Source organism: Spodoptera frugiperda, chromosome 23 (genome assembly GCF_023101765.2).
Source record: "Spodoptera frugiperda isolate SF20-4 chromosome 23, AGI-APGP_CSIRO_Sfru_2.0, whole genome shotgun sequence".
NCBI lineage: Eukaryota > Metazoa > Arthropoda > Insecta > Lepidoptera > Noctuidae > Spodoptera > Spodoptera frugiperda.
This window is the reverse complement of record NC_064234.1, coordinates 8,493,645-8,510,984: the sequence shown is the minus strand read 5'-3', so window position 1 is coordinate 8,510,984 and position 17,340 is coordinate 8,493,645. Positions and strand designations below refer to the sequence as shown.

The window sequence follows — 17,340 nt, the reverse complement described above, 5'->3', positions numbered from 1 at the left end:
ATTTTATAGTGTATTTAGTGATATTTAAACGTCAACTCTTCAAAGAACAAGACTACACAATGTTAGCAATTACAATTAGTTATTCACACGCAGGTCCCTTTTCTAACATAAAAGATGAAATTAATTTGCCAACGAGTCTGCCTACCAAATTAATTAGAAGTTTTTAAGTAGACACAGCGTCAACAACGCGGTCCCTAGAATACAAAGCGATGCTCGATCCATTATACAATTATGCATTCCTTAGAACGTACAAAATGGTACTTAAACTTAACGTCTCTTGAAAGATTTGTTTCTATATAATACTTTTTAGTGTTTAACATTCTCACACGGAGTAGTAGTGACACTAACACTGCGAATACCAACTTTATGGCACAATAAAACTTTCAGAATATATTATCTTAATCTATTAAAGGCGTCATAAAATTATTCAATGGTTTATTTATTACCATTGCTGCGGTATATTACTGAGAACTATCGGAAATAGATATTAAATCTTTAGCAATGATTTCCAATAGGAATGTTCTGTTTTACAGAATAACAGTAAGTAACTATAGACATAGTATATAGACTGTCAATGACTTTTCCCCACAAAGAGAAGTTCATGTAGCAAGGCGCCTAATGTTTTATCCTCAAAGGGATTTCCTAAACAAACAAAATTATATCAGAATAATTCGAAGTAACGAAACAAAACAAATCCGATAAAACTCTCAGAAAGTAGCTGGCACAAAGAAAAATTGTAAGCTTCCAAATAAACGCTTTATTAGATTTTGCTGAATAAGGTACGGCGAGAGTTTACTGGGAAAAGCCGTCGAGTGATGTGGTGACGGACGCCAGCATGAGGTGCTGACTCCAGAGACGATAATGAGGATGTAAATTGGCGTGTGCGGCGCGAGCGGTGGGTGTGGGCGCGGGTGCCCGGGCCGCCCAACCTGTGGCGTATCTGTTGCGCGCCGCCCGACCGCGCGCCCGGCGCCCCGGCCCGGCCGAGCCAGTCTGTGTCACCGCGCCGCCGACGCCGCCGTCGCCGCGCCACTCTCATACACACACACTTTTCCGGTTCAAAACACGTGCACCGTATCAATACATCACATAAATCTTCCCGCTACTAGTTTCGACAAAAAAAATTAAAGAAAAATATTTTGATGCAAGCTTAATTTCTTGAACTTTTTGCGATATCAGAAAAGTCTTTAAAAGTGATTATAAGTTTGTTGTTTTGGATTTTTTCTTCTATCAAAGTCATATGTTCTAAACTGGTCTTCGTTAGTGTAAGTATTTTATGAAATATGCTTAGTGAATAATTATTTTATTATGTACAAACCTATTTACTCAGGATATATTGAAAAGTTAGTTTCAGTAGAATAGTAAAAAATGTTTTAAAGCTTTTCATTGTTTAGAAAAAATATATCGTAGCTATCACAAGTTTTGCCAACGTTTTAATATATTAAATCGGTAATAAGTAATATATCAAACCAGCCACAATTTAATGGATTTGCAGATTAATAAATTATATGTGAAACATTGAATTTTATTGTGTTGAAAAATATGTATAGAAAAAATCAGGAATTTAAATTGGACCTAGTAAATTTTAGTGTTTGTTTTGAAAACATTTCGAAATATATTTGAACGATTATCACATTAATATGAGTGCCTGCGACAGACACTTACTTTTGGCGTTGAGAACAGCGTTTTATGTATAATTTTATGTTATTTCACGAAAGTGTTTTATGTACTGAGGGTATTCTCAGAAGGTTGCAAACACTTAATCACTTAAAGCAAATTGATATTCTTCTTTTATCTTTTTTAAAGGCACCTAAACAATGAATTATTTTGAATCATAACATTTTACCGTTTTCTCGATAATCGCACAGAATCTTTGGTATTCCGAGTATTTTTTCATTGATATTTTACTAATTTAGGTAAAAAGGTCTATTGAAAAATGTTCATTCTATAGCTGACTTTATATTTATAGAACATAATATATAGTATTTCAAAAATACATCTTTGTGTAATTCGAATTGTTTTTCGTATCTCATTCGACTTCCTCGCGGTAAAAGTGCCTACAATTTGGGTAAAAGTTGTAATAAGCATAAAAACTCTTAAGTAAAGACCCTTGTAGCTATTGCTTCGTGTCTTGAAAAGTTTGTAACAAAAGTGGGACATTAGGGAAGGTACTATTTGAATATTTCGTTCTCAGTTCAATTTGCGAGGAAATCATTACGTCCCTCGAGACTCTTGGGAGGACTACAGTTTGAGGTTCCCGCCGCTTGACTATTTACACAATGGCACTGTTAACGGAACCCAGAGACATTATCTTTGATTTTTTTCGGCCTGCTGTAAATAATAGATAGCGGTTTACAATTTTTATGAATTGAAAGATTGTGATAAGATATTGATATTTATCTTCACAAGGTAAATTGTGATTTGTCTTGTTGTATAATAAGTAAAAAGTATGCAATTTTTCATTAAAATTGTTTATCAAATGCCACTATACATACTTTAAACTGCAATAGGCATCAAGGCGTGCTTAGTTCAAAAAATGACTTTTTCTCGTGAAATTTAACACAAAGTATGGTTTAGATTTTGATTGAAATTGATACAGGGATTAGTCTATTATAGGCAGAGCTGCAATCCATCATAGTTAAAGAGATGCTCTCCTATCTGCTGCATACATGCATTGTTACATGCGCTATCTTGTTCAGCTACTTGAAAATGTAATGTTTATCTATATTCGACATGCGATAAAAACAGTTCAGTAGCTCGGAACAAAATTAATGTTGAGTTCGTCTTGTTTGAGTAAAATTACAGGGTGTTAAAAGCTGTAAGGCCTGTCAGGATTACTTGTTCCAAGCAGTAACCAGCAACACAATCCTCAGTCATTAGTCCCCGAACTTATCGTAGATACGGACCACTATCTCCGTCTGATATCTAGATCGATACATGTACCTACAAACCTACATTGTACGCATTTGTATTTCAGGTGTCAATACCATACTGTTAGTTCTCTTTACTAGTTTTGTTTCTAGACCTAACCTAACAAGACCAGTCAAGAATCATTGACGTTTATTGTAAATGTGTGATAATATAGTGATTGACGTTTGGAAGATAACATTGAAGAGTAAAGTGCAGTGCAGTGCGTTGGAGGAGTGCCGAGTGGGGGTCCTGATGGCCGGCTCAGCCCGGCCGCGCTAGATCGATCCCGCCTCATCGGCGCGGCTCACATTGGTCAGTGCATTCCACCTTACTATACGCTTGCAATCTCTCTGCAGATTTAACACACATACATTGCCTACTTCAGAACACCCACGATAAAAAATACGATCATATCGTGAGTAACGCTAACAAAGCACGTGTGCGCAATGTTTAGTTATGAAACTTCTAATTTTGTTCGTGTTGTGCGTCGGTAATAAGGGCGCAGTTCAGGAAACCATATTTATAGAAAGGATATTGGACTATTGAGCGAAATATATTTGATTTTAGGGAATCCGTGTGCTCTCATGACTCATATAAAATTGAATTGTTGTAACCTTTTGTAGGTGATGTGCCGTCATGTATCATGTTCGACAGTGGTAATGTAGACACACAGGTACAATATGGACCGATGCCAAAACGTTTGTCTTCTGTTTCTCTTTAATCAAAAGCGTAAATGTATAAATTAAATCGGATGTTCGTTAGAACAAAGCATCGGTTACTGACACGAGAATACTTTCACTGATATCGCAAATAAATTCGAATGTCCTGGAAGGATATTTATTTGTCTAGGTAGCTTATTTTGGAGCAACATTTCTGTGAGAAAACGAATGTCAAACCCATACAATTTGGATTTCGATTCGGAGTTACATACGATTGCCGGTGTATTTATATCCTGACGGCAGACTGGAGATACCCTTTTAAAAATTCGGGCCCAGTGACGACAGCCAGCGATGCGTATTTTAAGGCAGATTTGTAATTACACAGGTATAAAAATAAATAAATCAATATCATTTTATTTTGCCTTTGATGTACGTTTTTATCACTCCGATTTTCTAACTTTTCCTTTTATATTTGATCTTGGAAAAGTAGACAGATCATTAACTCTGAGCACAATTTTGAGTTCGATTCTAGTAACAACTCATTAGATACTGAGAATTCTATTTTAACTCAACAGTACTAGGCTTTTCAAAAATATGTCCTTTGTAGCACGGAGTTTGAAATTGTGCGCAGTATATGGCAAAAGGGTCACCTCCTATTACATGGGACATATAACACAATGGTGAAAAGTGAGTGTACTTTATATAGCGGCATTACGTGCCGTAATGTGCACCTCTACCTACCCCTTCGGGGATAAAAGACGTGACGTTGCTTTTTTTTAGAACCTAACGTTTTTTTAGATCCGAGACTCGAGAGCTTTTTAGTCAACCAGCAAGGCATCCGAGCTATAAGAATTGCACTATACACAATCCCAGAGGATTTCAAATGGATTCAATCCTATTTACACAATGATTTGCGGTTATCCACACATTTTCACAAAATGAGACCCTAAACAGATTTATCTCAGATGGCTTTCGTTAAAAGATTACATCTTGATAATGGGAAATAGATGAAAACCTTTTTCTCTGGAGCATCTGTATGACTGGATTATTGAAGAAATCTTTATCAATATCAATTATTATGGCACTGTAGTAAATCAATTTGTTAATGTCTCGTTTTCTTTGTAATTATGTATATATGTATACCAGTGGTATTAATTTACTCATATGGTGAAGAGTTTATCTAACTATAAAATCGAATATTTACAAAAATGGAACCTTCTTTTCAGCCTACGTATTATTATGTTCATGTACCTACCTATACCTATACATATTTCGTGCTACTAGCTTATATACCGAATAATTTTAACACAATACAAATTTTAGTTAGCTCGGTACCACCAAATTTCTAGTAGTTGATTAGCCCCTTTGTAACTAATTCGGGTCTTAGTATAACCCATTTATATTAGAGAAATTAATTAGTTTACAGAAACACTTTTCATTAAATGCTGCAATGAACACGTTTGGCGCGGAATGTCTTGCCTTTATACGATTTAATAAAACCTCCGGGTGGTATTTGTGGAATACCTAATTAAGTTGATCAATAAATTAAGGAAGGTTACGATCCAACTCCTATTTGACATGTGAGGAGGTGGTTAACGCTGAATTGTCGTCCGTAAACCTACGAAAATAGTCAGGTAAAATGAGAAGACTATTTTTACCGAACTTTTCCACGTTAATAAACTTATATAAATAGCAAAAGGTGTTTGAACTTAGCTTTGCCTTTTTAGCGTTTGTCACAGAACAAATTTGCAATGCACAAACGTTCCATTATTTTTAAGTGCCATTTGACGCAACGTACCTAATATTTATTGCTACGAACTCACTCACACAGAATATTATACGACATTTTTTGTCAACGATGTATAAAGAAAACCCTTTTTCAACGGAACATAATTAAAAACGTGAGACATATGTTTATCCGTAGCTTGTAATTAACTAAGAAAGTGTCACATAGCTTGTCACACGAGTCACGAGAGTGTCGGGAAGAATTTGTGTCACTGCTTCATCACGCGACCGAAACATCTCGCGGCTTGTCACATCTCCCGCGCTGGAAATTATCACTTAAAATGAAAACTGCATCAACAAAATGTTGTCGTAGTTTCATACAAACAAGTCCAGCTGTTTCGACATTTTATACACAAATATTTAAATTAAATATTAATCTGCGTACATTTTAATGTCATGTTAAGCCGTGGGATGAAGCGAATTGTTTACATAAGTGCTGTTTGTTTATCTCGTACTTTAAAAATGTTAATGTCTGCCCATTTGCCCATTGATATTGTTACGGTAAATAAAAACGAAATAACCTCAGGTCATTGAAAGATACTACAAAAGAAGTAAACATAGCTTTTGTAAAGAAACTTTGAGACAGTTGTAGAGGAGTAATATGAAATTCATCGTCCATCTCCTAGCAACATTTTGTAACAAATTGTCCCGGTTTCAAACAAGTTGGAAAATATTTGCGAGGTCTGTTTCATTAGGAGCTGGCATCACGTAGCTACTGTCAGAAGACAATATTTATTGAGAATATAATCTTTGTGAACTGCCTAGCTTTATAGCTAGGACAGAAATATTCATGGACCGTGGTCTAGAAGTAACGGGGATTACAATGCGATGTTTTCGTCTGAAGGTTCAAGGTTCGATGTTTTAGAAGCAAATGTTGTCATGTTTATTGATCTCCGGAGCCTACTTTTTTATTTGTACTTTATATACTTATTTCTTGTTGCTTTATATTCAGGAATTCTTATGTTTTCCAATTTGCATATAGATAGACACTTAACTATTGCTTACTATTCACCATTAAAATGTTACTAAACAATATCTTTATCTCAGTTTACTCCAACTGAACACCTAACAATCTAACCACAATATAAATCATGCAAACTGAACGGAATACTATCTGTTTATTTGTCATTCAATCACGCCTCGTCGAAGCGCGTAATCAGGTTTTCCTGTAAATGCAATACTAGTCTATTTCACCCTAATTTCCCTTGTATATTAACATTCCTATATGGTCTATTAAATAAGATAGGATTTTAAAAATACATTTATTTTAGAATTACCTAAATACATTTAAATGTTAGTGTACCATATATCTAGGTATATGTATTTTAACATGCATGAAAAGACGATTTAAATGACGAGCATGCATGAAAAAACTGATTACTGTTGATGAAGCGAAAGAAATGCCTATGTAAGATTCGTAGCAATTGGCGGTCCATTGTCTCTGCTTACCACTATGGGAGACAGGCGTGAAGTAATGTATATTATGTATTTTCAATCTTAGCACTCGAGTGTAATCTTTGAGAAGGGAGGCAGAGATTGAGCAACGCTTAACCTGTTTAACGCTAATTGCATTTACGAAACTGTCACATAACAAGATTGTAATATTTTTATATGAATTTGTAACATCAAATCTCGTACGCCAAACACTCGAGTATTATATTCGATTTAATTTTAATAAGCGTGGGCTGTAACATATATATTAGAAGGATAAAGGTTCTATGAAGAATTTTCATAACGTCTGCGTCATTTTACGGCACGATCGGCCGGAAAATGTATACGTGCGTGGATATAGGGAAATTGGCGCATACATAAAGATGACGTCTAAATAACATGACTTTAACATCTAAAGGAGTTAAATTATACGTTCCGTCTCATGTAAATGGGACCACGGTACTGTTTATATGGTAAACGGGTGCGCCGTGCGATAGTTCGCCGTCTATTAGAATTCTTATCGTTTATTTGTGGATTTTGAGAGAATTGGCTGTCTCATTGGTTAAGCATTGGGTATTTCTTGACACGATTTTCATTTTTATATAATAAAACTATAGTTGTTTTTTTATGGAATAAACCATAAACAAACAAACGGATCACCTAATAGTAAGTAATCGCCACCGCCCATCGACACTTGAAACGCTAGAGTTTAAGGGTTGTGGGGAAATCAGGGATTGGGAAGGAGAGTAATTGGACTTCCGATAACTCATACATCAAAACACAACGCAAGCGTTGTTTCACGTCGTCGACGGTTCTGTCAGGAGACTTATTGGAAATATTTTGACAATGTATTTAATGTTTGAAATTGTTGTCATACGTTAACAGACCAATATGACAGCTAATAGACTCGTATGAGACTAGTTATAGTACTAAATACCTAAATACCTCACATAGCCCTTTGGGAAATAAAAAGACGCTGTATAGTGTCGTATTTTACGTTCTTCTTCGAAATCCTCTTGTTTCTAGAAGGTGATAATATATGACATGTCTTATGTATTACTCTATAAACAATATTTTAGTTCTTGCTCTTTTTGACTTCTCATTTAGTTATGCTATCGACTTTGATATTAAGTCTTAATAAAAGAAATACGTTCTCTTTTAGGAGTACTAAAAGTATAAGTGGACGTAAAGCTGATATTGTTTCTTTTACTGTTACAAAAGTTTTAGCGATATGGGTTATTCGTCAGTACCTAACTCTAATCTATATGTGTAGTAACTATAAGTATAGTATTTCGTTCGCATAAAAATTTCGTAGAAAAACGTAATTTTATCCCTAAGAGAAATACAATAAAGATTAAATTATAATGCCTAGATAAGCTTGGCTTTTAGATTTCAGATTATATTGAATAATCTAAACCTACTCAAATAAGCTACGTTTGCATACTTCATTAAAAAAGCATTATTGTCAGCTTAACTTTCAAATCATAGGCATGTACAAAATTGCGGTTTTAAGGTACGCGTCCGCAGGCCCGCGTCGTACACATCGTACGCATCGCACGTAACGAATTTTAGTTTGTCTTGTATAGAAACTCATACAACTGCGTCCATTGATCCGCATCGTACGGACCGCATCATCAGCAATGCCTACATGCGATGCGTACTGATGAAGTCATACGGAATGCGTACGATTCGTACGATGCGAGCCTGTGGACGCTTACCTTTAGTGAGAAAATGTAAAAAAAAACAAGTTAATATTAAAAATATTACTTTCATTTTGAACTCTTTCAACTTGACGTTTAGAATTAACGCCCTTTGATGCAGTTGACGGGAAAAACGTTTAACCTTTTTAATTAAATATAGGTTATGTAAAGGGCAAAAGGTGGAGGCTTGGTGCTTAGTGAAATAAAATGTTTTTTTTATTTATTAAAAATCTATTGATTACCTTTTTGGCATTAGGATTAGTTTATATTAATTACAGTTAGTTTATAATACCTTTATTGGTTACATACTTAACTTCATGCTTGTCTCCCATAGGCTGACACCATGGAACGCCAATTGCTACGAATATTACATACCTCTTTCGCTTCATCAACAGTCATCAGTCGTTTCATGCGTGTTCGTTGGTTGGGGGAGTTTTAATTTGGCCCTTCTTTATTATATACTGGTTAAATACCACATAAACGTAGAGTTCAGGTTGGTTTTTAAATCGTTTACATAAAATCCTGTCTGAATTCTTAGTATAAAGTGAATTAAATTAAGAGAAGAAATAGCACCAATCATCGTAAATATCCCATAATATGCTAGAAGAATTCTTTAAAACATGTGCAACACACACAAGTGATACGTAGAACATAGAAAGTTTAAAAAATATTAACCTGTAGTTCAATGCACCCTTTTTGTCTGAGGTATATTTATATTTTATACATAGTTAGTTTAGCTATATGTATGTATATACCTTGCCATTTTATCTCGAAACAAAAGCTTTCATATCGCTAAGTAAGTATATCTTTTATACATTTTATTTTGTACTTAACCATTATTTGAGCTACGTTTTAAAAATATACTAGCATTTTTTTTTGTAATCGCAAGAAATCATTTAAGAAATGACCAATCTTTAAGAAAAGTAATTGATGGATTAAAGTATTCATAGTACACTAATTTGTATAGATTTGATAACATAAAGTAATATGTATTTATTATTTTAAAACCTGGTGTTTACTTTTAAGTAATTATTTATTATAGCTTTATACACAATCGTATATTAGGCGGACTTAATGCCATTGGCATTATCTTCCAGTCTGACCTTTAGGTGATGCAGATGTACAGGGTGGGTTCAAAGAGCGAACAATGAGTTTAAATATAAATAAAAGATATATACATAAATATACTTACTTACATGTAATAAGTACACATATATTAGTAAGATACCTAAATAAAAGTATATTACAATACATATACCATGTACCTATATGTATAATTATATACTACCTATATAACATACAATTATATTAGCCTGTGGATAGTAGTAATTTTCTACAATACTGAGGTAACAAGATGTCTACTTCTGGCCTTCTGGTTACCTCTTTAGAAATAAATAGCGTGAATATCACTACTGGCTATCGTAGTATGCGGGTTGTTTAATACAAATAGTAAACCGAGACTACAATGGAATAAAACGAATCCTGTTAGCTAGGCACAGAGCTCATTTGTATAGTATTTGTGCAAATAAAAGTTGGGACGCCCAGTGATTTAGTTTAGCCGTTTAGTCAAACAATAGAACAAAGCGATTAATTGTTTACAAGTACTCCGTTTTAGTTCTTTGAAACTAAAAATTGAATTCGATTGAAGAATTAAGTGTAAACATTCTTTCAAAATATCATTCGGCGAATAAGCGCCGTCATTACCCTTAGTACAAGTTTACTTTACGTTTAAAGTAATCGAAACGAGAGAGGTAAAGTCTGATTGGTTGGTTTATTCAAGGCGAAATAAACCAACCAATCAGAGCGCCAACGCGCTTTCGTTTCGATTACTTTAAACGCAAAGCAAACTCATACTAATGGCACTGCTTACGGTAATCCGGTCGCATCCAATATCGGTTGGCGACAATCTAAAATGAATCCCGTAAATCCTAGTTGCTATTCCCGTAGGTACGGGTACAACGCGCAAAATTTGCAAATTAAATAACCTTTCAGATTCAGATGCACCGCCGGGATTTTAACGAACCTGGCAACCCCTGAATTGGTAATGTAAAGCCGGGTCTACACTAGTTAATCTTTGCTTTGTACAATATACTCCCTTTGTATCATCAGTACTTGACACCGCGCTTTGTGTGTGAAGTCATTTGTTATTGATATTTAGCCCGTTGAAAGTGAAACCTCGCTGGGCAGTGTACGTAATGAACCTTTTTGAAAGTCACACGTTTATAATGTTCATTTTATTTTCTGGGTCCCTGTGCTTATTTATCATTTATTTACTTTTTGGAAAAAGGTGTAAATTGTAAGGATGGCTATGTTAGCTTTTGTGTGTTAATTTAAATTAGATTGCCATAGAAAGGATCTGCACGGTTGTTGGGTTGTGTTCGATTCCCACGGAGCAATTCTTTGTCTGACCATTGTTGTTTCGGGTTTGGATGTCATGTGTAGGTGAACTTGTATGTTTGTAAACGCACCCACGATACAGGAGAAAATCTTGTTATGGGACAATGTCTTTTTTAATCAAGTTGCACTGTAAACTGTACAAGTAATTCGTCACGACTCATATCATGCACATCCTTTTTCTGTAACTTGTCTAGTAGTCTAATAATTATTATATTTAGACAGATATTTTGTTCACTTTTTCAGTATAAACTATACAATTATTACCAACCTTGACGATAATTTTCTATGGCTATCATTATATCACTCAATTGGGACAATACGAATACATACATAAAAATAGTCTTCCCAAGGTCACTGGCTAGACTGTGAGTCAAAACCACCTGTATACATAAACAAATTAAGTTGAAAATAATATATGTATTAGGAGTGACACATCTTTCCTACACGGTTAGGTGATGTAAACATGATGTCATATTTGAGCAGACACCGACAAACGTTTATTGTGTTCTAATTAATGTAAACTTATTCGTAAACGCTTTCGTGATTTTGAATTAACTTCAAATTTGTTACGAAAATTATCACAGTAGGTAAATAGCTCACGATTATGAACATCATCATCATCATCATCAGCCTGTTTTTGACCACTGCTGGACAAAGGCCTGTCCAATGGCACGCTATTGAGCTCGATCTTCAACTCTACCAGCCACCTTGCGGATATCGTCACCCAACTAGCTGGAGGGCGCCAATACCCTACGCTTGCCTAGACTCTAAAAAACGTTTACCCCAACGATCATCGGTTCTTACGTAGATACTAGGTACATTTTAGTTTTAATAATTTATAAAAAATAAACTACTAAACAGATAGAGTTTAATCATCATCAGATTGGATTATTATGGATGATTTCCTTTTCAAAACTATCAGTAATAGATGGTGGATGCCAAACGTATCTACAACAATGGCAGAGCACATCTCGGTGTACAATGCATTTTGATGATGCAAAATGAAACCTTCAATGAGTATGCACCTTTACTTTTATCTTTAGGGGAATAAATCACACGATGAGAGGACGATGAACAGAATAGAACAAAATTTATATCTTTTTAAATACAAAAGAGCTTTTCAAAGCATTTTTTAGTTTCATAATGATTTTCGTTTTCAATAGAAGTTTAATCAGTGTAGAGCCAAACTCTAACAGTTTCCCAATCAATTCGTTTCAAAATTACTTCAGTTTGTTATTAAAATTTAATTGAAATATCTCTTTTCATGTCATGTGCGATTGAAATGTAATCTCCGATAATTGGAGCTTCGTTTCTGCATTCACAGCAAAATTGAGATTGTCAGTTTATTGACGATCGCAACAGTGAAATGTAAAATCATGCGTTTAGTACAAAAGGAATCTATTGTAGTAATATAAATAAGGGATTATATTGTTCATGTAAATAGTGGCATTACAAATAAACACAACACGAGTCAATGTCCCTAAAACTTTCTCCTTAGTCTGAAAAATACTATGCTGAAAAACGCATCTAAATCGGTTCAAAATACGCGAGATAGTCATTATTCTACGCGAACGAAGTCGCTGACATCAGCTAGTATTAAATAAAATTTCTGAATACCTATTTCAACTTTTATTCTTATTTGTGTTGACTAGATGAACACTTACAACTCAAGGACATAACATAATCAAGTATGCTTATAGCTATCTATTTTCTTATAAAATGTTACTATGAATATATAACATTGAGGCTATTATGGCGATATCAAGGAGCGTCCTTACATATGCTTCAGTGGCCAGGTGTGACGAGACGCCGCCATTAAAATCACCTTCACCTCTCACACGTTGGTTGACTTGATAATGTGTATGGCGTAAAATGTTAGGTAAAGGTAATTTATCTTCTATTTTTAACCCCCACGCCACAATTAGGTTGAATCTGCAGCAAACGCAAGAACAGATACTTTACGTCAGTGGTTTGTAAACTTTTGAAGATCAAATTATCTTTGACTTTTTTTATTGTTTACTGAGATTGGTAAATTTGGATCGCTGCAAAAACCAAAATTATTTATACCAAAAATATTTTGTTTAATAACTCGTTATTTGGCCATAAAAGTACATTTCATTTGTAGTATTATTTAAGTACGGAGACTAAAATATGACATTTAAGCAATTAAATGATTTGATTAACGATCTTGCTTCTACTGTAGCTAATAATGCTAAAACTAGGTACTTATAGATACAGCGGTGATTCGAATACCACTGGTTGAAAACCACTGCTTTCTACATGAAACGATTCCAATATTTTCAGAGCACGATTACCTCAGCAGCTGTTTCGGAATAGTTTATAAACAATATTGTACAAATTTAAACCAATTTTTATTGCCTTCCAAAAAGTAAGCCAATTAACGGCGAATGAGTCAAGACTTGCATTGTTTTCCAGATATTGGACACATGCCAACACTTTGTGGTATCGTTTATTAATTAATACAAGTACATATCTCGTTAAAATTGAGGTTTACATTTTTCTAAACAAATACATTTCCTTTAAAAGGATCCTAAATCAATTGGGAAGTATTAAAAAAGATTATTTGTACATTTTATCATTACATCTTTAAGTGAAAGCGGGTTAATCCTTACTTATGACAAATGTTGATATGTCACTTGTCATTTATCAATAATGAATGTATACTAAATATCACTAAATATCATGGATAAACGCAATCAGCAACTGATTTTAAATACGATACTACAATTAAAACCAATGCAAAACATCGTAGCATTGAATATATCAAAGTAAAACACACCACGTGCTTTTTACTATCTCACGTTATCGAAAATAGATTTTACTGACCTGTTAACATTGAGCTATTGATTAAATATTGAATCATGAGCAAATGAGCCAGCTACGCTAAAAGATAATGCATTCTATCAGAATTCACCAATCAGACGAAATCATACGACTATAAAATGATCCGATTATCTAGATAGTTCGAAAGAATTATCTCTATAATCGGTTACGGAATCTCACCTTGAACATTGAGTAGGCAATTAACAGGAAACTACATTATCACGTCCTCTAATCGTAGGATCACTCACGAAAATATCACAGGATTAATAAAACTGGCTAGAGGTGAATCACGCTCGTGGTTAACTAGTTCCGTGGTATGATAACATATGACCACGAAATGTCAAACGAATGCGAGATAAAACAGTACCGAGTACTAATAATAAGGTAACTCCTGTGTACTTTACGGGACACCTAGTAGATTAATGGGAAAGTACCTAATTTATTTATTTTATTTTTAGCCGTGGTCGTCCCACTGCAGGGCAAAGGCCTTCCTACCCTCCTTCCACTCCTTTCTGTGCAGTACCTAAACAAAATAATATTTTAACCCATTAATCGCCATGAGGGGCGAAAGTGACCGGCGCTAACGGAGGATTTGCCTTCTACAGATTTTTGTTAGCAGTCAAAGCCTTAATAATTAATATGGAGGATTTAAAATATTCTCAGAATTTTATTCCTTTTTAAACAGATTTTTACTATAATGACAAAGTCCGCGACAAAGCGCGACTGAAGTTTCCTCAAAATCTTGCTGACGTTGGAATACGAGACCCTAAAAAATAGATAAACGTATCTATTATTGCCTGTGCCCATATTTATGAGCATAATAAAACTTGTATAACCACAGTAAACATGCCTATAAAATGAAAAGATAACTATAGGCTGCCCTATTCCAGTGAGACTCTTATCTCTGTCTACAATTTACTAGGAAATTCCTAGAAAAGTTTTCCAATTTCTTTACCTACGCTCATAGTAGTTAGTGCGACCTCGGCTTTGACATTTTGATCTAGATTTCTAGATAGATCTCTTAAGGAAACAGCTTCGTAAATAAGTCTGAATCTATTTTTGTTATAACAAGTTGATTTGTTTACTTTCCTGTTTTATTTCAGTAGGAGTATGATAACATTTTTCCTTATCAATGTTTTGCCTCAAAAAGTCGTCAGACTACCACAGATGGGGCCCAGTAGGGCTGATGCCTGATCCGGAGCTGCAGAATACCTACCTAGCGGGTTTATTGGGGCTCCGGCCCCAAAAGGCCCCAAAAAGTAGGATTGGAAACGGGGTAGTTTTTAGTCAGTAAGAGTCTGACACTCCCTCTTGCCTCGCCCAAGGTGGGAGAAGTCATCGGATGATCGCTATAATCACGGATGACCTGGCGCTTAAAAAAGTCTGATCGAAATGGTCGGAAACTCACAAAAAGCTAATAAGGTTCATGGTAAATATCACGTTATTAAATGATCTGATTTTCCCCGCACATAAAAGTGACATTTTTCAAGGTGATATTACTTAAAACGATACAGGAAGACATAATGGAACAGGAATATTATATTAACTGTTTTAGTACATGAGTCATCACCATTTTACTTTGGCCGCTGTGATTTTGGTATGACGGAGAAAGTATAGGAATGTCGGCATGATGAAATTGTTGAGTGCCCAATGCATACAATTATTTTTGGATTTAGACTACAAACAAATGAAGTAGAAAAAGAGTGCATTCAGAGGTCAATGACTGTTCTATTTTGTGTTAATTAGGAATGTACCTAGTAACTGTAGAACTGCTTGCCTTGTTTTCATTGCAAGATATTTTTACAATTTAAGTAAAACATCCGCTTAATACCTACATTGTTCCTATGACTCAATAAGAACTATGAAGCCTGTTTATTTTTGTTTCCCAACTGTTACATATATTAGGTCAGCTTACTCCAAACGTGAACCAGTGTACCTTTCCCTCTGCTCTGGATCCATCACACTATTGCATTGTACAGAACTGTTGGCACCGCGCCAACAAGGAGACCACAGTCCGTTGCTAATAGTCTACCGTATATCTATCACCGTGCTTAATTTTATTAGTTTATTCACCTGTGGTGCAAACACACCTTCAAAAAGACACATTGCTTCATACATCGATATGGGAATCATTGTAAACATAATATTTAAGTCATATGTAACGTCGATAACAGCCGCTTGCGCACCGCTGTCTGTTTAGCAACAAGGCTGGATGATTTCCGATGGTAATAAATGTATTCTTTCGTGTTTGTAGGTAAACCATTACATGTCTACGGCGTTTGCTTTAAAACAGACGAAACTATTTGCGTACCAGATAAAAAAAAAAATAGGTAATATTCAGCATAGTTGATAATTTATCCACAACATGTAAATATCCAGTGGCCGCTGGCGAGCTAACCAATGTAAAATCAACATCGACTGGCATAAATTGAAACTAAAATAGTGTGAGAAATAAAAACAAACAGGGACAAAACGTATTTGTATAAAGCTTGCACTCCTACTGCGCGTTGGAAATTCCCGCGAGAAATACCCTCTTTCGGATTCATTCTGGTGGCATGTATGTGCGACGCATGTTCGTGTGTGTGGGTAACAAAACAATTTCTCTATTATTGTATCAAAAGTTGGTGCAGAAAATACAAGTGTCACTTTACCGGGCAACGTTATCTTTCTGCCGGCGGCGGCGCGGACGGTGACGTGTGAAGCGTTAAATTTTTCACTTTGTTGTAGGTCGTCGTCACTGGACGGCTGATGTAGGCCACTCGGTAAATTTAGCTTAATTGCCGTCTAAATACAGATTTATATGGAAGGTTTTGGACACAGGTATCTGTACGATGTCTGACTGCGTACAAATATCGTGCTCGTTTGAACCAGATTGCATACTGACACTTATGTCGGTTGTTAGCAGATTTTTGTATGGAAATACTTTACTTCAGCAGGTGAACGTAGCTAATCTGAGTCAATGACTATACAAGATATATGTGTCGGTACTTTATTAAATAGGTCTGACATTAATTGAGCCGGTATTAGTTGTACGGTTGTATATTTCAAGTGAGTGTGGGTTGCGAACTGTACTGCATAGGTATTTTATAATAACGTGAGTCAGTGTACGCTTCTAGTCGTTATCTAGCGATGCATTCGCTCAAGCATCCTACACGCCACTGAACATGATAAAGGATTTACGCATTCCTATTTGCTTTTATATTCACACCAAAACTGACATCTGTTGCCTCTAATTCTTTGTTTCATTATTTGAGTAATAAATGTCACTACCGAACATTCAGTATCTACTGAAACTAGAAACCGTGCTCGGTTTCCTCTGAAATGTTTTAACTACTAGCAGTGCGATATTATACTGTACAAAATATAAGAAAATATGACTTCAATAGTCAATAGTTTTCAAAAACCCGACTTAGATTAATCTCTGAAGATTCAAGATACACGTAAGAGTAGTCAGAACCGTAGGCGAATAAATCAATCAATCCATTCGATTTCATGGAAACTCTGAAAACACGAAATATTTTTAAAGAAATTCTTGAGTACTAGTTACTATCTATTGAAATTAAAAAAAAAACTATCAATGGCTTTAGAAACACCTATAATTTCAAGTTTAACTT

At 35.0% G+C, this 17,340-nt stretch overlaps 1 protein-coding gene across 9 annotated transcripts in view; it reads left to right on the top strand.

Moving 5' to 3' along the window:
• Positions 1–958: 958 nt before the first annotated feature.
• LOC118267077 (potassium voltage-gated channel subfamily H member 8) overlaps positions 959–17,340 on the top strand; it is a 90,986-nt gene continuing 74,604 nt past the window's right edge. For 3 of the 9 annotated variants that reach the window (XM_050703115.1, XM_050703113.1, XM_050703112.1), the window contains exons 1-2: positions 959–1,265; positions 2,978–3,222. The gene's annotated coding sequence lies outside the window, so the exon portion shown is untranslated. The remainder of the gene's footprint in view (positions 1,266–2,977; positions 3,223–17,340) is intronic. The other 6 variants (XM_050703111.1, XM_050703107.1, XM_050703114.1 and 3 more) reach the window with 5 other exon arrangements.